This window comes from Miniopterus schreibersii, assembly GCF_964146895.1.
Source record: "Miniopterus schreibersii genome assembly, chromosome: 8".
NCBI classification, from domain to species: domain Eukaryota; kingdom Metazoa; phylum Chordata; class Mammalia; order Chiroptera; family Miniopteridae; genus Miniopterus; species Miniopterus schreibersii.
In genome coordinates this window covers 13,396,102-13,418,712 of record NC_138109.1, presented here as the reverse complement: position 1 = coordinate 13,418,712, position 22,611 = coordinate 13,396,102, and positions in this window count along the sequence as shown.

The window sequence follows — 22,611 nt, the reverse complement described above, 5'->3', positions numbered from 1 at the left end:
AGAAGGGGGTAGCTAAGAGCTGTTGGCAGCCAACACTCATGTGACGTCAACATGATGGACCTGGTGATGTCTGTGGAACATCAAGTTGATCAAGGTCACTGTAGTAGGCGCTGCTGGAAAATTACCTACAGGCCCTTCACTGAGCCAGAGCCCCAGTCCCTCGATGCTGTGAACTTGAGGAGCTGCACGTGGCAAGAACAGGTGTGCCAGAGGGTGGGCGATAAACCCCATGAAGACTCAGGGTTCCACCGTGTTGATGAAGATATTAAGGAGCCAGGGAGCTGAGCTGAGGCATGCCAGGCCATCACCTCTAAGACAAAGACAAGTTGCTGCAAGGTGCACCTTGCACCTTCTACCATGCAGTAGGCAAAAAAATAAAAAATAAAAATAAATGCTCCCCCACTCTTCACCCCCCCCCCACACACACACACTGCCCCCCTTCAAAAGACACGCGCATGTCCTAAATGCCCTAATCCCTGAAACCTGTGAACATTGCCTTATTCGGAAAACGGGTCTTTACAGATGTAATTAAGTTAAAGATCTCAAGATGAGGATTATCCAAGAGAGTCCTAAATTAAATGACAAATGTCCTTATAAGAGACACACAGGAAGAAGAGGTTACAATGTGACCACAGAGGCAGGGACGGGAGTGATGAAGCCACAGGCCAAGGAATGTCTGGAGTCACCAGAGGCTGGTGGAGGCAAAGAGTGGATTGTCCCCTAGAGCCTTCAGAGGGAGCACAGCCCTGCCAACACCTTGATTTCAGACTCCTGACCTCCAGAACTCTGGGAAAATACTATGGCTATTGTCTTAAACCACCCTCTCTGGCCTCCTTAAAATTTGGAGCAGCATATAGCACACTTGGGGATACTATTCTGGCCTGTTTATTAGGAGATCATAAAGCTATCAGTTTTTTATTGTGTTAAAATACATGTGACAAAAAAATTTACCATCTTAATCATTCAAGTGTACAGTTCAGTGGTATTAAGTACATTCACAGTGTTGTGTAACCGTCACCACCATTCATCTCCGTAACCCTTTTCATCTTGTAAAACTGAAACTCTGTGCTCATTAAGCAATAACCGTCCCCCACTTCCCCTTCCCTCTTGCCCCTGGCAACCATCACTCTACTTTCTGTCTCTGTGACGTTAATTACTCTAAGTATCTCTTAGGGTGGAATCACACACTGTTGCCTTTCTGTGACTAGCTGATTTCACTTAGCACAATGCCCTCAAGGTTCAGCCATGTTGTAGCATATGACAGGATTTCCTTTTCTTATTCTAAGGTTGAATAAATATATCATTGTATGGTTGTACAACATTTTTTCTTATCTATTCATCCATCTATTTTAAATAACATTGCTATAAACATGGGTATAAAAATATCTCTTCAAAACCTTGCTTTCCATTCTTTTGGGGTATATACCCAGAAGTGGAGTTGCTGGATTATAGGCTAATTCTATTTTTAATTTTTGAGGAGCCGCCATGCTTTTTCCGTAGTGGCTATCCCATTCGACACTCCCACCAACAGTGCTCAAGGGTTCCAATTTCTCCACACCTTCACCAACATTTGTGACAGAATGCTATCAGTTTAAGACAAAGAAAGAGATAACTGCAGAGACCTAAGCTTCAGTGCCAACTGCCCTTCTATTCGAGCCACATGACCTAGAAGATTCCACATTGATAAGACTACTGGGCGGAGTCTTTGGCAAACCCCAGTAGAAGAGTGCTGGTGAAGACTTCTGGCGTTTTCTTCAGCAAAGAACTAGTCTCCCTTTGAAAAACAATTTCTGGCATGCAACTGGATCATAACAGAGCCTGACAACCTGCCCATGCGACGCCTGAGCTGGGTATTATCAGATCCAGCAAGTCACCGTATCAAGAAGGCACAGCAAGAGTCCCTTATGGAGTGGAAATGATATATTTGGAGTTGGGACGGGGCAAGTTCTGAGAATCCAAGTAGGTTGAAGAGGTGCCAGGGCCCCATGTCACCTACTTCTGTTTCATCTACGCCTAGCCCTCAACACACACGTGGAGCCTCATGGTCACAGTTCCCGATGGTCAACTGTCAGGCAAGTAAGACACAGGCCTGGTTCCTGGGCTGGCACACAGGGTGACGAGCAGTAGATGGTCATCCCTTCGTGTGGAGGAAGGAGGGCTACGCACCAGCACGAACTGCCGGGTGGCCGGTCAGTGGCGTGAAAGGACTGAATCGGGTGACGCGGTGGGGGGAGGCCTGCCCGAGGAAGGGACAGCTGGGCAGGGGGCGTGGGAGACACTCAGTGCTCGCGGAGCTTTGCTCCCAACCAGAGACCAGTGAGCTGGGCTTTCATTCTCCCGTATGCATGCCTGTCAGTCATTATGATGCCAAGTCTGCCCCAGGGGACACAGATGCCCAGGCACTTCTGGCTGCGTGTGTGCGTGTGCACAAGCCTTGCACGGTCACGCAAAGCAGCTGTAGTAGCTTGAGGAGGGGCCTGCAAAGGGAGTCACAGACCAGGCTGTGAGAAGCAAAGGCACACAGGAGGGGCTCCCAGAAATGGGGTGTCAGCTACAGCCACCTTCCCAGTTATGCCCTTGGCATTTCCTGGTGCCCTGGGTTGCATAGTGTCCCCTCTGAAATTCTTGTCCTTCTTACGACTTCAGAATGTGACCTTATTTGGAAATAGGATCACCACCGATGTAATTAGTTAGGCTAAGATGAGGTCATGCTGGAGTGGGGTGGGCTTTTAATCCAATATGACTGGTGTACTTATAAGAGAAAGACACAGAGTTAGAGACAAAGGAAGAAGGTCATGTAAAAAAAAAAAAGTCAGAGATTGGTATGCTGTACCTACGGGTCAGGGGACACCAAGGATTGCCAGTGGCCACCAGAAGCTAGAAGGGAGGCATGGGATAGATTCTCCCTCACAGCCTCCAAAGGAACCAACTCTGCCAACACCTTGATTTTGAATTTCTAGTCTTCAAAACTGTGAGAATATACATTTCGGCTGTTTTAAGCCACCCAATTTGTGGCACATTTTTATGGTTGCCCCAGGAAACGACTATACCTGGACCATCTGGATGAGGGGTAAGAGAGACAGCACATGGAGCCACTGGGCTCTGACAGGGAGGCCAAGAGGCCTGCATGTCTTCATTTGGCCAGAGAGACTCAGAAACACACTTATGTTCCAAGATGAGAAAAGGAAAACCACACACTTCCACCACCTTCCAGGAGGTGAGGAGCTGCTTCCCCACTCAACAGGAACCTGGGTCCAGGCTGTGGACAGGAGTGCCATTAGTTAGGGCTGGAAAACACATCCAAATAGTCCTGAGGTTGTTTTTGGAATCACATCTGGCCAGATGGTAGAGGTGTCGAGCCTGGTAGCTGGACCAAGGCCAAGTTAGGGGAAGAAGAGGGAGTGGCTGGTACCAGGTGAGCAAGTCAGGGAGGGGCTCTCTCCCTATTGCTCCTGGAGACCCCTTGTTCATGAATACAGGTCTAGGAAGAGCAGAGGAGGTGTGCCTGGCTTGGATATTGTCAAGTTTTCCCTCTGGGGGGACACTAGCAGCCATATCACCTCAGTTTTGTTACTTTTACTGAACAGAGCATCTCTCAGGCCACAGGAAATCCTCAAGGAGCAAGAATCCACTAGAAATGGCATCTCCCAAACTCCACTCACTCAAGTACCATCTTCCCATTTTTTGCCATATCTTGTACATATCAGCTAACTAATATTTTACTCGATATTTTCTTTAAAACATTGCCTCCTTCTATTCTCTTCAAACTGGATATCCATATGCAAAAGAATGAAGTTGGACCCTTACTTCACGCTGTATTGAAAAATAAACTCAAAATGGATCAAGGGCTTAAAGTTATAAAACTCTCACAAGATACCATAGGAATTAAATCTTCATGACCTTGAACTTGGCAAAAAATTTTAAATATGACACCAAAGCACAAGCAACAAAAGAAAAAATAGATAAGTTGGGCTTCATCAAAACAAAAAATTTTGTGCATCAAAAGACACTATGGGCTGAGTAAAAAGGTAATCTACAGACTGGGAGAAAATATTTGCAAATTACATATCCGATAAGGGATTAATATTCAGACTATATAGGATTTCTAAAACTCAACAACAAATAGATAAACAATATAATTCAAAAATGGGCAAAGGACTTAAAGCAACATTTCTCCAAAGAAGTTATGCAAGTGGCTGTGCGTGTGAGTGTGTGTGTGTGAGCAAAGCAGCTCTAGTAGCAAAAGGGGATGCCTCCTAAGACAGTTGCTCATAAAAAGATGCTCAACATTACTAAACATTAGGGATACCACCTCACATCCACTAAAATAGCTATAGTGAAAGAAAAAAAAGGAAATAGCAAGTGTTGGCAAGAATGTGAAGAAATTAGAACCCTCATACATTGCTTGTGAAGATGTAAAATGGTGTAGCCCCTTTGGAAAATAGTCTGGCAGTTCCTCAAAAAGTTGTACATAAAGTTACCATATGACCCAGCAATTCCGCTCCTAGGTGCATGCCCAGAAGAACTGAAAATCGATATGCAAACAAGTACTTGTTCACGAATATTTATAGTAACACTATTCAAAATAGCCAAAAGGTGGAATCAACCCAAATGTCCATCAGTGGATGAATGGGTAAGCAAAATGTTGTATATCCATACAAGAGACTATTATTCAGCAATAAGAATGAATGAAGTACTGATATGTGTTACAACATGGATGAACCTTGAAAGCATTATACTAAATGAAACAAAAGACTACATATTATATGATTCCATTTATATGAAATGTCCAGAATAGACAAATCCATAAGGACAGAAAGTAGATTAGTGATTAAGGGCTAGGGGAAAGGGGAAAGTGGAATGACTGCTGAAAGGTACAATTTGGGGAGGCTGGGGGGGGTCAATGAAAATATTCTGGAATTAGTGATAATGATTGTGAATATACTAAAAACCACTGAATTGTACACTCTGGAAAAGGGTTTATTGTATGGTATACGAATCATATCTTTTTTTAAAAAAAATAGTCTTTAAATCTGGAGAAATGGGGACCAACTGGTATGACTGAGGCTTTTTACTCTTCATGTTAACAGTACCCACCTCAGAGGGTGGATGGGCAGACTAATGAGCTAATGTCGTGATTCTCAAATTCTAGGTTTCAGTGGAATCTCCTGGAGACCGTGTGAAAATACAAACTGCTGACCACATTCCCAGGGTTTCGAATTTATCAGAAGCCCATGGATTTGAATTTCCAACAAGTTTCCAAGCGATGAGGACATTGCTGGTCTCTGGACCACACTTTGAGAACCACTGAATTAATTCACATCAAGTGCTCTGGGTCTAGCCCCAGATCAAGGACTCAATACCACATGAACATGTTTTAATTATTCCCACAACCATAACTGGGAGGTTTGCAGGGCCAATGTTATTTTGTTGGTTTTTCAGTTGGGGAAACTGAGGCCCAGAGAAAGCAGTCATGGAGTCATGAGGACGGAGGTGGTAGGGCTGGGACTCAAGCCCAAGTATCCTGGTCCAGGTTGAAGACTCTTCACGGAAAGGGAGCAAGCACATTCCCTCTGATTTCCCACAGCCCTGAAGCACATGCTAGGACCAGTTCAGACACCAGTGCTCCGACCCTCTCCCTCCCTCCTCAGCACACTCATTGCAATCTCCCTGCCCATCCTGAGGTTTTATCGAAACCTGCTGCTCTAAATCCACTTCTCTGTGGATGCTGCTTCCAGCCACCCCTTTCCTGCCCCCAGAGCAGGTCTCAGCCTGGTCCTCCCTGCCCTTCCCTGCCCCACCCAGGACCCAGGCTTTGGGCCCAGCAGGCAGGGGTGAGGTAAGGTGTCCTAGACCAAGTCACAGAAGGAAGGAGAGGTTCCAAGTCTCCAAAGGGGTCACATAGCATGCTCTCAATTAACCCCTGAGAGCTTGTGAAATTAACTCCTCAGAGCTCGTAGGAAGCCATTTTGCATTGTCACCTCACTTGGTCCTGTTGATTTTACAGAGAAGTGGCTTTTTCAGGGCAGCGAGTCCGCGGGGCTGCAGAATGAAGTCTGCGCCCCTGGTCAGCCCTGCGCTCATTCATTCAGGTATTTGCTGGGCACTTGCTCCCTGCCAGGGGTGTGCTGGGCTTCAAGGGAACATGAAGGTGATTAAAACCCAATTGCACGAGGCCACAGCCAGGTTGGGAAAACGACGCTGACCCTGAAACAGCCCTCACAGGCGTGTGTCTGAGGTTCAACCCCATAAAGGACACCATGAGCCATCAATGCCCAGAGGACACAAGAGCAGGCTTCGTGTGCACCCAAGACTGTCCCGAAGCAGCATGTGGACCCAGGGTTTCCCACAGCGTCCCGGCCCTTCTCACCAGGTCTGGGCCAGAGGTAGTAACACCTGGCTGACCCCAGAAAAAATGGGCAGACACCACCTGTCTGGGAACCAGCTCACCGGAGAGACTGCGGGCTGTGGGGAAATGGGGCCGCGTTGGCTTTACGGGGCTTAATCATCAAGACAAGCTGCTTCTCAAAGAAAACCACTTCAGTGAGGGAAGACGCTCGAAAGTGTAGTGATGCACTGCATTCCAGCGACTGGAAGGGGCACCACTTTCACTTGATTTTTTCTGAAATCGGGGTGTGTCTTACTTACAGTGGCTTCTGGCCAGGGGCCTCGGGATGGATCTGTTATTGCCAACTCGGGCCAAACATTGCTGCTCCGGTACGGGTTTCTGTGGCTCTGAAGAAAATCCTGGAGACAATAGAGGAGTATTCTTTTAACCTCTAGGGACCAAACGGCTGTGGGTACAGGGTGGGGGAGCAGACATGTTCAGCAGCATTCCTCACATGGGTGTCAAAGTGGGGAGCACCGCCCAAAGGCAAAACCAGGTAAGGGCCCAGCACACGGCTCCCTGTGCAACTCTGCGTTCTTTTAAGAAATGCTGCTTTAGAGTGGCCCCCTTGGTGGAGAGGGGCACAAAGCAGCCTTCTAGGGGTGTTGGATTCAGCAGGGGTTAGATCCAGCTCAGTGGTGTGCCATTGAGGAGGACAATAAGCCCCGTATTGTAGCACTTGCCAATTTCCATGGTGTAAATATTCCTTTCGTGACTGATTTCAGGCGACTAACAATTTAAAAGCCCGTTTGCAAAATTCCTGAATATTTAACAATCAGCCCACCACTAATCACAGATGTACATGGCTGTGGATAAAAACTCATCAGATATACTTAAGATTTGTGCATCTTATTATGTGTCAGCTTTAGGTCAATGTTTTTAAAAACACACAGAGAAAAATCTGTGTCACCAACACTTGCTGGCACAGAAGACAAGCGTGAAAAGCATGAGCATTCTCAGTCAAAGCTGGATTTTGAATGGAAAGAAATTTATTTTCATATATTTTATTTCATATAAATTTATTTTATATAAATATTCCTTGTATGTATGCACAAGAGTGAAATATATGATAGGCATCTGAGTCTAATAAAGGAGTTCTTTTATTAATAAAAATTCTAAATAAGAAAGCATTGTCTTGGTTTATTTGACAGTATTTTTATTTCCTGTGGTATATAAAATAGTGGCATGTCTATATCCAATGGTGTTGTAGATTTCTTGAAATACAGTAATTTTTTTTTTTCCAGTTTTATGACTATTCTCAATAGTTGGTTAGAACACTAAACTAAGAATGAAGAGATGAGTTCTAGGTCTGGATTTGCTGCTGTGTGACCTTGGGCAAGTCAGTTATCCTCTCTGAGCTTCAGTTTCCCTACTTGTAAAACACAGATAACAATACTATCGACCTCATAGGGCTGATGGGAAGGTTGCAGGAGATACAGTGTGTAGTGTGGTTTAGCGCCCTTATAATAGAAGCAAAGCACCAAACAACCCTAATCGTTGTTGTCATTAGACTCTCCAAGTCTCCATCTATCAAATGGTCCCAAGTCCCAGATTTGTTGGAAAGATCCACTGAATTAATAAAAGTACTATGGAAACAAAAGTGCTCTGCTAACGAAAAGAATTGTTAAGAATAGTCTAAAGCCCTGGACTGTTTGGCTCAACGGTTAGAGCGTCAGCCTTCAGACTAACAGATCCCAGGTTCTATTCCGGCCAAGGGCACATCCCTTGGTTGCAGGCTTGATCCCCGGCCCTGGTCAGGAATGAGTGGGAGGCAACCAATCGATCGATCTCCCTCTCTCTCTCTCCTTCTCTCTCCCCCTCTCCCCCTCTCTCTCTCTCTAGAAAGGCAATGGAAAAAATATCTTCTGATGAGGATTTAAAAAACAGAACAGTCTAAAGATTGTGGGCAATAGCCCTGGCCAGTGTGGCTCAGTTGGTGGGGCATCGTCCTGAGCACCGAAAAGTTTTGGTTCGATTCCCGGTCAGGGCGCATGCTCGGGTTTCGGGCTCAATCCCTGGTGGGGGGCGTGCAGGAGGCCCCTGGTCAATGTTTCCCTCTCACGTCTATGTTTCTCTCCCTCTCTCCCTCTCCCTTTCTTTCTCTCTAAAAGTCAATAAAAATAAAATAAAAAATGAAAAAATGTGGGCAATAGACATGAAACACACCAGGGCAACAAGACCATGGCTGGACCCATCACCCGAGGGCAAGAGTGGAAAGGGAACCATGAAAACATGCATCAAGGCTCAAACCCCACTTCCACACGTGGAAACATCTGTCAATCTGTGGTTAGGCCTTCCGTCCCAGCCTGGCCTCTTGGTCATTTCAGAAGGGAGAAGTGGCCATGGGAACAGCCTCCTTGTCTGTAAAGGGCTGACCTAGGGGCTCGGACAGAGGGTCAGGGAGAGGTGCCTGGAGCTGAACTGAAAACGCTCCCAGAGAGTCACCTCCCGCAGTCCTGCCCAGTGCCCAGCTGTACTGTGGCAAGACCATGTGGCCCCAGGGCTAAGGACGTGGCCTTCACAGCCAGAAGAAGCTGGGTTTCAATCCCAGCTCTGTCCCCTCACTAGCCCAGTGTCCTCGGGCACTCTGCTCTTTGAACCTCAGGTTCTCCTGCTGAGAAATGGGCATAATAATAACCTACTTTCGAGGTTGTTGGGAGAATTAAATTAGATAACGTATGTAAAGCACTTAGTAGGCCTAGCACATTGTAGGTGCCTCAGAGAACATCCCTTTGACATAGTGTCAGCACTGGGGAGGCAAAATCAGGTCCACCAACCCCCATGCCCCTGAAGAATCAGGTGGAACCAACAGGGAAATTCATGTTTCATGTGATGTCGTTTGGCTAATAGAGAGAAAGCGGGAGGTGCTGGGGAAGGGCACATGGTACTGTCACCCCATTTGCGGATGCCGGGAGCTTTCCTGGAAGAGCTGAATCTCATCAGATGGGTAAAAGTTAGCTCAGCAGTGGAGGGTGGGAAGGGCATTCCTGGCAGGTATGACCACAGGAGCAAAGCCAGGCGGCAGGAAGGAGCCAGCTGCCCTACACAAAGGGCTCGTGCTCCAAAGACAAAGCCCTGGTCCTCAGGTTGGGAGTCCCAGGGAAACCACTGCTCTTTCCTCCTCTGAGCCAATGTTCACACCCAGCTGGCAGTGAAATGGGCTGTTGCTGCTCCCTCTAGAGTTAGAGAGTGAGCTTCCCAGCCCCAGAAGCATTCAAGCACTGCCACTGGGCCAGTCCCAGGCCTCTTGCCTCAAATACATTCCCTCTGTGTTGCAGGGGCTGATGCCTGCTGGCTGCGTTTCCCAGGCTCCCTGGCCAGCAGGAAACACCCTGGTCTTCTTTGTCCCTCAATAACACCGGCTCTTCCTCTCCTCCAGGCTCCAACTCACTGGCCCCCTCCAGTGCTCCACTGCCCCACCCGCATCCCCACCATGAACCGTCTCACTGGTTTCCCAGTTGATCGTCTGGCTCTGACCACTGGAAAGTCACCTCCAGGGACCAGGACCTGGCCTGTCATATTTGCTGCTATACTCCCAGACCCTTGAGAAGGGCTTGGCAAAGCTGCTTATTTCAGGAATGAATGAGCAGCACTTTACAGTTTACAGGGTGTTCTCATGTCCACAACACACACTCAGTCCACACCAGCGTGTAAGGCAGGTGGTTTCTCCCTGTTCTTGAAGGTGAACAAACTGATAGCAGTCAGGAGACCGGCCTGGCATCACATACACCTTGTCCCTCGACACGACATCATAAATCCTGTCCCTGGTAACACATTCCCTGGCCTGTTCCTCCCCTTGTATGAGTCCCTGTCCGGTGGCCCAGTGGCTGCTGTCATCAATGTCATTTAGGAGCTAACAATTCCCCACAGGGCATTCGGAGTCTGCATGGGCCATTCCTCACCTCTCTGGGCTTCGGTTTTTCCATCTGTAAAATGGGGATCATAATAATCCTCATAGCTTGCTGCCGAGTCAGAGTCCAATAAACAGAGACTATTGTTAATGCTATCTTATTTACATACATGTATGTTAAAACATTTCCAACCCAAAAGTAAAACCTCAGTACATTCTTGTTATAAAAAATTAAAACATTGCAAATAAAGCCAAAGAGCTCCTGGCAACCGCTGCTGGTTTGGTGAGTCATTTCTAGACCTTTCCCCCCTCATCTGGAGAGAGAAATGGGGGGCATTAAAATAAGCAGCAGCATCCCACGTTTTCCCTCCTGCCTCCTACCCTGACCTTCACTGGTTTGTGATGGGAGCTGGCAAGCAAGATCCCCATTTTGCAGATGGAAAAACTGAAGTTCCAAAAAGTAAATGACACCTGCCCGAGGTCACACAGGAGGAAGGGGTGGGCCACATCCCAAAGCAGGACTTTTGACTCCGATTTGGCTGAAGACATGTCTTCTGGGATGAACTGCCCACTCAGGGCAGACTGCTTGGCACAGCCTCATGCTTTTCATTCATTCATTCATTCGTTCGTTCGTTCGTTCGTTCGTTCATTCGTTCGTTCGTTCGTTCATAGCTAAGGCCTCCTGCTCGGGGAGAGTTCAGAACAGTGGCCTGAAGCCACTTACATTCCAGAAGGGGGATGGGAAGTCTAGAGCTGCTCCCGAACTTGCAAGTCACCTTCCTGCCGGATAGATTCAGGCAAGAAGAGGACAGGATCTTCATGTCTGCGCTGTTTGCAGCTTTACGGACAGACAGACATATCTTTTGTTACTTCAAAGAAATAATGCAAAGCCAGGAAAGCCAAATGAGAAACGGGGGACTGAGGGCTTTTCGACGTGGCTCCCAGACTCGCTGGGATCTCAGACACTGGCTCCGGCAGGCTCAGGCTGTGAGATGGTAGAAGGGGAGGCGTGGACCTGTCAGCAGCTCAGGCCCCATTTAAAAGGCCCCCGAACCCAGAGGTCGTTTCCTCCTGCACAGTGGGTGTATTTATTTTATATTTCTGGCCAAACGGAGGGGAGAAACCCAGGCTACGGAGCGGAGGGGCCGAGACGGAAAAAGGGGGAAAAAGAAAACAACGTGAAGTGGTGTTTTACGAGCGGCACTAAATCCCCTCGCACAGTGAATCACAGGCCGCCAACGAGGAAGACTCCGCGAGGCCTCGGGACCCAGTCGGGAGCTGCAGGAAAGCGGTCAGGGTGGGCAGTGCACGTGTGCCTGTACACACGCAGACACGCACGCGCACACTCACACACATATACATACGCAAACACACTCACACATACACCCACACACATACATACACTCACACACACTCACATATACAAACTCACACATATACACATGCAGTCTCACACACATACACACACACACACATATACACAAACTCATGCTCACACACATACACATGCACACACACATACAAACTCACATACACATACATAGACGCACACGCACACAACACTAATTTCTTTTCATCGGGGCGGGAGCGGGGGACTGGTGAGCACCTTGACCAACCATCAGAATCATCAACAGGTGCTCCGCATTTTCCAAAATTGCCAGCCCCGCCCGGCTGCGGGAGGAGATGCTTTTCCCGCACCTGGTGGTAGAAGGCCTGTGATGCCTGCACGCACTGAGCAGTGCCTGCTACACATCTTGGCAAGTGGGCCGCATTTGTTCCCGCGTCATGTTCCCATTAGCAGGGACCTTGGGAGGGCCTGTGTCAGGGGTGGGAGGGAAAAGGGAGCGAGGAGCTGGAGCGGGAGCACAGGGAGGGACAGATCAGGGTCCCAGCCCAGACGCAGGCGCCCGCGGGGCTGGGAGGGAGGGGCTGCCACGGGTCAGGCCCCTGCAACTGAGGGAGCAGGTGTGGGGCCTGAAGTCACTCGGTCACCCAGATGGGCAACAGAAAGGAAAGCGGGATGCGGATGAGAGCGGGGACAAGGGGGACAGCACCCTCACCCGAGTGGGGGAGCGGGAAAGCGCAGGTCTGTCCCCAGAAGGACGGTGGGGGCGGCCTGGAAAGATGCCCGTGTCCACTCAGTCGTGCAGAGCAGCTTTGTCGCAAACTGGGTGACTCGGGTCTCGCTGCTGACCCCTCTGAGCCTCAGCTTCCTCCTCTGGGAGCCTGGGGATCCCATCTCCCCACAGGGCAGTGGCTCAGTCTGTCGCTACCCACTGCACCTTCGCCCCCCGCCGCCCCTCCTCACCTCGGAGCCTCCACGGCTGGGCAACAGCCAACAGTTTCTACAAACTGCCTCTCCTTCCAGAACAAACACGCCAGGAGCCACAGCCTAAGTGTCTTTCGGGTCCGCCGCCTGACCTGGGGAGGCCCGGCCTGGTCTCCTCCAGGCCCAGTTACGCAAAACAGGCCGCAGCTGACGGGGGTCTGGTGCGTTTGTTCCGAGGCAGGTGAGCCCGGTAACGGGGAGCCTCCGCGCCCCTGCCCTCCCGCCGGGAGCTCATCGGCCCCTGCGCGCCGCACCAGGGGCTGTGGCCGGACCTGGGGCTGACATCCAGCAGCGGCCACTGCTGAGCCAGGCGGGCCGCTGGCGTGTGGCCTCGCTCACGGGAGCACGTTTCTCATCTGCCCAGAAACACCACCCAGGGAAGGACTGGGGCTGGGGAGCCCGGCCAGGCTTGCCCCGGCCGCCACGGGTCAAGGGACCTGGGTCCGTGTTTACCCAGCTCAGCCACCCTGAGCAGGTGGTGGCCAAGGTCTGGCTCCCAGCCCCTCCCTAGCAGGAGAATGCCTGTCCCCAGCCCCACCGCACACCTCCACCTGCACAGGGCACGCAGGTGCCCAGACTGTCTCCACCTGACAGGGCCACTGCCGTCGATGGGAGTTGCGGGTGTAGGCTCAGGTAGGGAGAGAAGGGAATGGTGATCCACTAGGTTTGTAAAGCCGTGTGCGTGTGTGTGTGTGTGTGTGTGTGTGTGTGTGTGTGTGTGTTGTTTGGAGGACAACTTGGGAAATTTGAAAATCAATTTATTATTAGATGATAGTAGGAAATGATTGTTGATTTCCTTAGGTATTGGGATATATAGGAGAATCCATATTCTTAGAAGACAGATTATTCAGGGAGATGTGTCGTGATGTTTACAACTGACTCTGAAATGTTTCAGCCAAAATACAGAGTTACAGACTGAGATGTGAAGAGATAGAGATACAATATAGAAAAGTAAAACAAATATGGCCAACAGCTATTACACTGAGATGGTCGGTGTACAGATATATGTTGGACTATTCCTGCCTCTTTTCTGTATGTTTGAGATCTTTCATAATAAAAACATTTAAATAATAATTTTTTTTTAATTGATCTTTATTGATTTCAGAGAGAGGAAGGGAGAGGGAGAGAGAAACATCCATGATGAGAGAGTCATGGATCGGCTGCCTCCCGCAGGCCCCACACTGGGGATCGAGCCCGCAACCTGGGCATGTGCCCTGACCGGGAATCGAACCGCCATCTCCTGGATCCTAGGTCGATGCTCAACCGCTGAGCCACATCGGCCGGGCAATAATAAGAATTTTTTAAAGGGAATGGTGAATGGGGGCTCCAGGGTCATGTGAGCTCGCTTTGTCTTCTCCCAACCTGCATTGCTGCCCCTGCCCCCAGGAGGGACTCTCCTGGGCAGACCCCTGCCTCCTTTGGGAGTGGGGGGGTCCTCGCAGGGTGACACCTTAGAGCCACGCAGAAGCCAATGCCCCAAGAAGGGCGGACCATCACCCCCGGAGCAGTGACAATGCAGCTCACGGCACCCACCCCCTCACTCTCAGGTTACTCCTTTTGGGGTGAGGGCTCCAGAGGAAGATATTCTTTGCTGTATTTTGCATAATAAAAAATGGAAATAGCCTAACTGTGCATTGGGAGGGGGTTGGAGGCATAAATCTCACAGCTGGCTGTCTGCACGTCCTGACACGAAGGTATGGCCATGCCATTCTGAGCGAGCAAGCACGCTACAGAATAATACGTACAATCTGATGTTTTTAAAAGAAAACACCAGGCATTCAAGATCATGGTGTATTTCCAGAGAAGGATCTGGAAGGGGTCCACCACACGGACCCCAGAGGTGACTTCTGGAGAGTGAGAGTAGGTGGGGGAGAAAGTTTATTATACCACAGTGAGGCCCAGGGACAGGAAGGGCCCAAAGTCTGGGTGAGTTTGGCCAGGGACTTGCTGGGGAAAGGGGGAGGGGAAGGGCCAGGCCTGCCGTTGGCGGGGTTCCTGGCCCTGCCACTTGCAGGTGGCGAGGACCGAGCCTTGAAGCCCTGTCCACTTCACATGGTCAGCAAAAGGTGGGTCGGGCCCAAGACCCCAGTCACAGCTGGGACCCATGGCCCCAGGGCTCACCGCATCCCCAGCATCGTTGGGGCCTGGACGGAGGTGTCACACGGCCCGAGAGCCACACCTTAGAATTCTGAGAATATGAAGTGGCCCAACACCCGAGGAGACACGCCCATGTTAGCAGTGGCAGATCTGGGGCGTGAAATTGCGGGCAATTTTTATTTCCTTCTTTGCACTTTCCCACAGTTTCCAAATTTTTATTCAGTGAATATGCATCACTTATGATTAGAAAAAAAATTAATGTATGTTTTTTTCTCAAGGACATATCACAGAAAGTATTTCCATCAGTGAGTAAAATGTTTGACCCTTGTTAAACCAAGAAGAGGGAATGGAAGAAGGCAGAGGGAAGGAAACCAGCGTTGGCTAGGTGCCTACTTCTGTGGAGAGCGTGGGGCCAGGAACGCTGCCTCCGTGATCTCTTTAATCCTGATGACTGCCCTGGGAGTTTGGTGCTATAATACCCATTTTACAGATGGGGATGCTGAGGCATGTAGAGGGAAAGTGACTTGCTTTTTCCACTTACCATGAGGTCTTTCCACAGGTGGCAAAAATGCAATTTCAAAACCAGTTTGGTTTAAAAACATCCAAAGGACCTGTGGTCCAGGGCCCCTTAGAGAAGAGTCGCTGGGTCTTCACGGTAAAGCTGTCCCTCCAGACATCACATACTATAGCCCAGAACAGTGGCTGATGACTACTGTTTGCCATTTTATTTATTTTAAGTTTATCTTTATTGTTGAAAGTATTACAAATGTCCCCTTTTGCCATTTTTTTTTTTTTTTACGACAGAAGATTGTTTTATGTTCTGTGTACAAAGTTTCGTCTGGTGGCATTAATGCCTAATGTAGAGAAAAGTGAAGTGGACTCCGTCTGCCATTTGGTTGCCAGTAGCACTGAAAATTGGCACAGTCCTTTGGAAGCAATAGGTGACAGTGGAGCAAGAGCTGTAAACAGATCGAGATCTTTCGACTCAGGAATTCCATTCCCAGGGATATATTTCTAAAAACGACTTCAGCAGAAACAGGAAGCTACATGGGTAAAGATGTTCGTGTCAGTATTAACTACAATAGCAAATAACTTATAATGCAGCAGCGTGATGGGAGGTGCTACTAAAAGTGACCTTGTACAATGGATAGTTTGTCCATATGGGGTAGCCAGCCTCCGAGGCCCCCATGATCTTTGCCTCCTGACAGTCACACCCTTGTGACATTCCCTCTCAACACTGAATAGCTGACTTGGAGGGGAACAGGACACTGTCAACGTGACCGCGTGTGACTTCCAAGGAGAGGTCATAAAAGATTTTGCAGCTTCCACCTTGGTCTCTTGCTCTCTCATTCTGGGGTAAGGCAGCCACCATCTCGCAGACAAATTCAAGCCACACTGCGGAGGCCCGCGTGGGGACACTGAAGCCCGCTCCGTCAGCCGTGTGAATGAGCCGCCTTGGAAACAGACATCCCCAGCCACAGTCGAGCTCGCGGGTGACGGCAGGCCCGCCTGACATCTCCAGCGCCATCTCATGAGGAGCCCAGCTAAGCTGCTCCTGAAATTCTTAACCCAGAGAAATTATGAGAGGCGATCAATGTTACTGTTTTAAGTCACTCGGTTTGGGGGTTATTTGTTCCACAGCCAAGAACCAATGCCCCACACAATGAATGGACGCCACGCAGTAATGAAAGTGAGTAAACTGCTGTTACAACAATATGGGTGAATCTCACCATCGTAATGTTAAGCAAAAGAAGCCAGATACCCTTGAGGACATTTTTTTGTGACTTTATTGATACAAAAGTCAAAAAACACTCAAAATGAATGTATGCTGTCAGGGTAGTGGTTCCCTTTAGGAGGGGAGGTTAGGGACTGGGAGCTGTCAGGAGGAGCCTCCAGGTGCTCATAACGCTCTACAGCTTGATCTGTTTAGTTTAGATCATGTGTGGGTTTCGTTTGCAAAAACTCGTGAAGCTGTACATTTATGATTTGTATGCCAGTCTGCACGCACACTATGTTTCAACACAAAATACTTTAAAATGATCGTTTTACACCCACTGTAGAAAATCTAGACACCTATGATCATCTCTGGTTCATGAAAAGGGCGGAACCTCTGGAGAGCCCCTGTAGGATGATTCGCAGGCCTGTAATCTGCACACGCTGCCCTGGCCACAGTGGGCCAGCGGTTGGGCGTCGTCCTGTGCACCAGAAGGTCGCGGGTTCGGGACACATGCCTGGGGTTCAGGCTGATCCCAGCAGAGGGGCCTGCGGAGGCAGCCAATCAATGTTTCTCTCTCTCCCCCTCTCCCTTCCTCCCTCTCTCAAGTCAGTAAAAAATATATATTTAAAAATAAAATAAAATGCACACACTCAGGGAAGGCAGGATGGAAAAAAATTGAAATGTTTGTATTGGGAAGCAGGAATTCCAGGTCATTTAAAAATCTTTAAGTATTTCGTTTAAGAATGTATCACACCGTTCTGTCGGTGAGAATGAAAAAGAGGGCTAGAGGTATAGTGCGTTTCCACAGGGTGTCTAACCAGAAACAAAAATACAGTCCTCCGAGGAGTAAGCGTTTCACTCACCTACGGTTCGGCCACCCAAACAGCTTCCCAGAGATTCTGCAGATTGTTCGGGTGTGGTTTCTCCCCAGGATCGGTATGGAAACTACAGTTTCCGTGCAAGCAGAAAAGTGGAGGCCAGCGCCCAAGGTCCCCCTGGCTGGAGGGAAGCCACCCAAGCAGAGAGAGAAGGTGTCGGCGACATGGTGGCAAACAGGGCAGTAAGTGTCCACTGGCTGTGGAGGGAGAAGGGAGTTTGGGTCAGGAGGATCCAAACAGAATCTGAGCAGAAGCATCACCCTCAACTCCCCAAACGGCTGCAGGCTCAGAAGGACGTGGAGAGGATCCCCTAATAGCTCACCAGAGTGGATCCCACATTGTTCTGGGCAGCACTTAAACATCCCAATATTCAGAAATTGTCCCGAAGACACAGAATCTGTTTGCAGCCCCCCCCACAGGCCGTCGGCTCAGCTCACAATCTGTCAGCGGCTCCCCTACTTGTCTCCCCACAGCACGGCCTTAAAAGGTGTCCCTGATCTGACCCCCAACTCCAAGCTCAATCCACGCACCCGAGCCTGGGTCACCCCCGGCCTCCAGGGCAAGGTCCCAGCGTATCCCTCACCTGGGAACTCCCGTCACTGACTGATCTGTCGTGGTGAAGGGCTTTCTAAGTTTCAGAGCTGTGGAAGAAACCACAGAGGAAATGTTTGACGGTTCTGTGCTACAGAAAAACGAAAAATTCCGGTGCGATTAAAAAATACAGGCAAAATTAAAAGACAGACAGCTGGAAAAAGCATTTGCAGCTAATACCACAGACAGATGGTTAGAACCCTTAATTTATAAAGAACCCACATAAATCAATAAAAAACACACACAACGATGCCGATGGATAAAGGGGCAAAAGGCATAATTAAAAGCAAATATAAGTGGCCAAGAAACATTTGGGGGAAAGAAAAGAGTGCTTAGTCTCTCTAAGGACCAAAGAAACGCAAAAGAGCAATCAGGTAACATCGGGTCAGCAAAGAGACTGCTCCCCGCCTGCTGAGGCACAGAGAGGTGACACCCACAGGCCCTGGGGGTGCGAAAGGGCGCCATACGCCTCAGCAGCTGCTTAACAACGTTCACCAAAAGCCTGAAAAATGTTCCTGCTTTTTGTCCACCTATTTTTTTAAACCATCTCCTTAAAAACTTTCTTGCAAATAATTTGGTGATATTTTTCAATCTTCAGATGTCCATACTCTGGGCTCCCATTCGGGATTATTTCCCGAGACCGAGACGCTGAAACGCGCCCGGGGTGTATGTGATGCATGTGCGGAGACGGCCACTGCACCCTGAGTAATAACAAAAAGCTGGAAACAACCGAAAGGCCCGTCGCCAGGGAAGCGGTGAGTCAATCACCATGAGCCCCTGCAAGAATCAAGAATTCTACATGAGGAGGGAAAATGCTTATCATATAATAGATTTGTAATGGAAAGAAAGCTCTAAAATTCGTAAAGAAAAAAAAAAATCCTAGCCAATAGGCTGACAAACACAAATGGGTTGCCTCTGGGTGGTGAATTTGGGGGGAATTTGTGTGTGCGCTTCTTTACTCTTTTCTGTACTTTCCAAATTTTCTACAATGAGCAGAATTACTCTGATGAACAGTTTTTAAAAACTGTAAAAAAACACACAAAACTCTCCTCCTTGCTACATTGTGGATATTCCTAGGGACAAGCAAAAGCCACCATTCCCTTTATGAACTAGCACAAGGTTGGCTCAATAAATACTTGTGAGTGAATGACTGAATAGAGCTTTTAAATCTTTTGTGAATTGTTTCTGACCTTCTGCTTTTATTGCCTGTTTATTAGTGTTTATGTCTTTTCTCCCTTGCGATCCTGGAAGTTCCCAGAAGGCAGAAATCACACATCTCCATTTATTCACATCCAGCCAGTGCCTTGTACCCAGGAGGTTGCTCAACAGTGTTACTTTTTAATGAATTAGGCATCTCATTTGGTTAAGTGTGTTTTAACATGAGATAAAGATTCTGGATGCCAAAGATTGTTAAACCCATTCTTTATGAGGTCAGGGAACTTCCTGAAAGCCAAGGAGAGGGGATCAAGCTGTGAATCCAGTGGCCACTCTCCCCCTACCTGGTGTTCATCGCATGTTTGTGCCAAACCTGCTGTCTGATCCTGAGAACACTATCCTAGGAGTCCCCATTCCCCAACTGCCTACCTACCTGGACTTGGGCAGGTCACTCACCCTTAGTTCCTTCATTGATGAGCAACGGTGCTGGAGTGTTTCTAGCTAGCCGTCACCAAGATTTCTAAAAAGCACCTGACAAGGAAAGTTGATTTAGAATATCACATTGAAAAGTCTCTTTAGAATATTGCAGAATTTTTCTTTAAAAAACACACAACTCTACCAATAATCAAATCAATGCTGTGCTGGTACCAGTAAATTGGGCTCTACTTCACTTTATTTACATTTTTGTTTTTATCCCCGATTTTTAAAATAATTAAAATAGGCAACCTTGAGGTTCTGGCAAGCACCATGGAATTCTTGGAGCATCAGCAGAGATTAGGAAGAACTCCTCTGCAATAAACTATTTAAGACAAGGAGATGACATCATTGAAACAGCGGTTTCCAATGAAGGAAGGGAGTGGAGAGGGACCCGGGCTTTGCTTCTACGGCCCCTTTCTTGATCTGGAAACTTCCAGTCCATCCACAGCCGGAAGTGTTTCGCTGGCTTACAGTGACCTCTGCAGACAGCAGGGAGTTGCATGTCTCAGCCTACGGGGTGGAGAGGGCCCTTCTGCTCTGCCTGGCCTCTGAGGATCCCCTCTCACCAAACAGAACCCCGTCTGGCCAAGCAGGATCCCCCCATTACACAGAAATAGCGCCGGTGCCCTTGGCTTGAATCACCTGAACTTCCCACTAGAAAAGTCTTCGTGGGGAGCTCCGGGCTGCTCCACCGCTGGGCCACGAAAGCAGCCTTCCAGAGTCTCCACGGAGCCCCTTCCAACACAGGGGAGGTGACAGCATGTGTCCTGGTGGTTAAACTCTGCAGCCGATGGCCTCACAGTTCTTTGGGCCTGTTATTGAACTTCTCTGAGCTTAAGTTTCCTTATCTAAAAAGGGGGGAGGGGGGTGTAAAAGTTATTCCTACCTCAATAGATTGCTGACAAGATTAAAAGACCTGAAACATTTATATATTTTAAAACTATATTTATAATATATATATAAGCTTAGTACACATTAACTGACACATAGTGTCTAATGAAAATTATTTATTCTTATTTGACTGAGGAAATCAGAGAAAGAGGGAACACCTGGAGACACTGAAGTCTATCCGTTTACACGAAATGGGATCCGAAAGGCGTCACTGGCTTTCCCTTCTTTTCACCAAAGGACCCCCAGCGCCAGCTGGGCTCACTTGGTGCCGCTCCTCCCTCCAGGGAAGTCTGCAGAGGGGACCCTGTTCCCTAGAGACAGTTTCCGCCTGCTTTCCAGGCGGCTCTTGATCTGGCCCCGGGGCGACCCGCTGGGGGCGCGCGTGGCCCACCTGCGGGCGGTGCACCTGCGGGAGCTCGGGCCCCGCACCTGCGCGGCGGCGGCGCTGAGGGGCTGCGCGCCCGCTGGGCCCGGAGGCGCCACCGCGCCCGACCGCGGGCGGCCCCTCGCTCCCCCTCCACCCAACTGCCACCCGGCCCCGGCGGCTCCCCCCGCTGCCCGCGAGAACCAGGGGTGCGCAGAAGCGCGCAGGGGCTGCAGGGGCCGGGCGCACGCCGGCTCCGGGGGGAGCCACAGCCCACGGGCGTCGCGCTCGCAAAGCCAGTCCCGCGCCCCGCCCCTCCAAAAAAAAAAAAAAAAGCGGGGGTGCGAACCGGGTGTGTGTGTGTTGGGGGGAGGGGGTGCTGGCCCTGCCGCTGGCCGGCGGCGGGAGCGAAGGTGTCGCTGAGAGCTGCGCCCGGGCGCGTCGGTTCGACACAGGAAGGAGGGCAGGAGGCCGAGGCGCCCTCACAGCGCGAGCACCCGAGCGATCTGATAAAGAGGAAGGAAGCGCGCGACGCCGCGGAACCCAGCCCGCGGCTCCCCAAACGGACGGGCCCTGCAGCTGCCGGCGCCCGGGCTGCGGCCGCGGGGCTGAGGACCGGCGCCCCCTGCTGGTCGCTGCGGAACCGCCCCACCCGGCGACGTGAAAGCGAGCACGGGCTGCGGGGACAAGGACAGACAGTGTCCTGCAGCAGAAGGCGGTTAAGCCAGCCTGGGGGATGCAGTCTTGGGTGCGCTTGGGCCCTCTCGACCTTCGGCGCCTGCAGGATAACCTGCCCCAGAGGACAAACGCAAGGATGTGTTTGCTCCCGCTGCAGCTCTGCTTACCTGGCAGTCCAGTCCCCGCGGCGGTCAGTCAGGGGTCAGAGAGCAGGTCCACCCTAATCAGAAAAGCAGCCGGACTTCTAAGGATCGCAGTGCAGGCTCTGTACTGCTACAGGGCTCTGATCTTGCCTCTGCTACTAGCCGTGTGACCACAAGCAAGTTCTTACCCTCCCCTGCCTCAGTTTCCTGATCCATGAAGTGGGAAGCATAGTCTCTATCTCAGGATTGTTAAGAGACCGAGTTATGCGTCAAGTGCTTAGAATAGTTTCTGGCTTTTGCACGTTTGTTAAATTAAAATGTTTCCATTTCAGTTTAGGTTGTGGGCTTGTTGCATTTGCTATAACCGGTTCCTTATTCTGGGGATTTTCTTGCTTTCAATCATATCTTTCTAGTTTAATTCCACTGTGCTCGGAGAACATGCTTTGTATGATTTCATTCCTTTGAAATCTGTTGATGAATGCTTTATGGGCCTGCATATGGTCTGCTTGCTAACAGTTCCGTGAGCACTTGAAAAGTATGTGCGTTCTGCAGTTGTTGGATACAGTGTTCCAATGTCAAGTTAAATTGGTTAACTGCGTTTTTTAAATCTGCTATTCCCCGCTGGGGGGGGCGGGGTCCTGCTTGGTGGATCAGTTACTGAGAGCTGTGTTCAAATATCCAATTATGATGATGTATTTGTCTAAATCCCCTCTTAGCCTAACTTTTGCTGTATGTGTCCAAGACTGTGTTACTAGATGCATATAAATTTAGGGCTATTGCCTTCCTAGTGAACAAAGCTTTCATCATTATAAAAGGACTTTATGAATGTACTATATAATGTCCCTCTCTAGGAATACTTCTTGCCTCGAAGCCTGCTTTGGATGATAAACACTTAACATCTGCTTTCTTTCGTTTACCGTCAATGAATAGCCTCTGCCATCCTTTACTTCAACCTTCCTGCGTCCTTATAAAGTTTGTTTCTTGTGGATGTCATATGCTGGGTTTAGCTTTTTTTTTTTTTTTTTTTAATCCAGTTTGACACTCTGGCTTGTC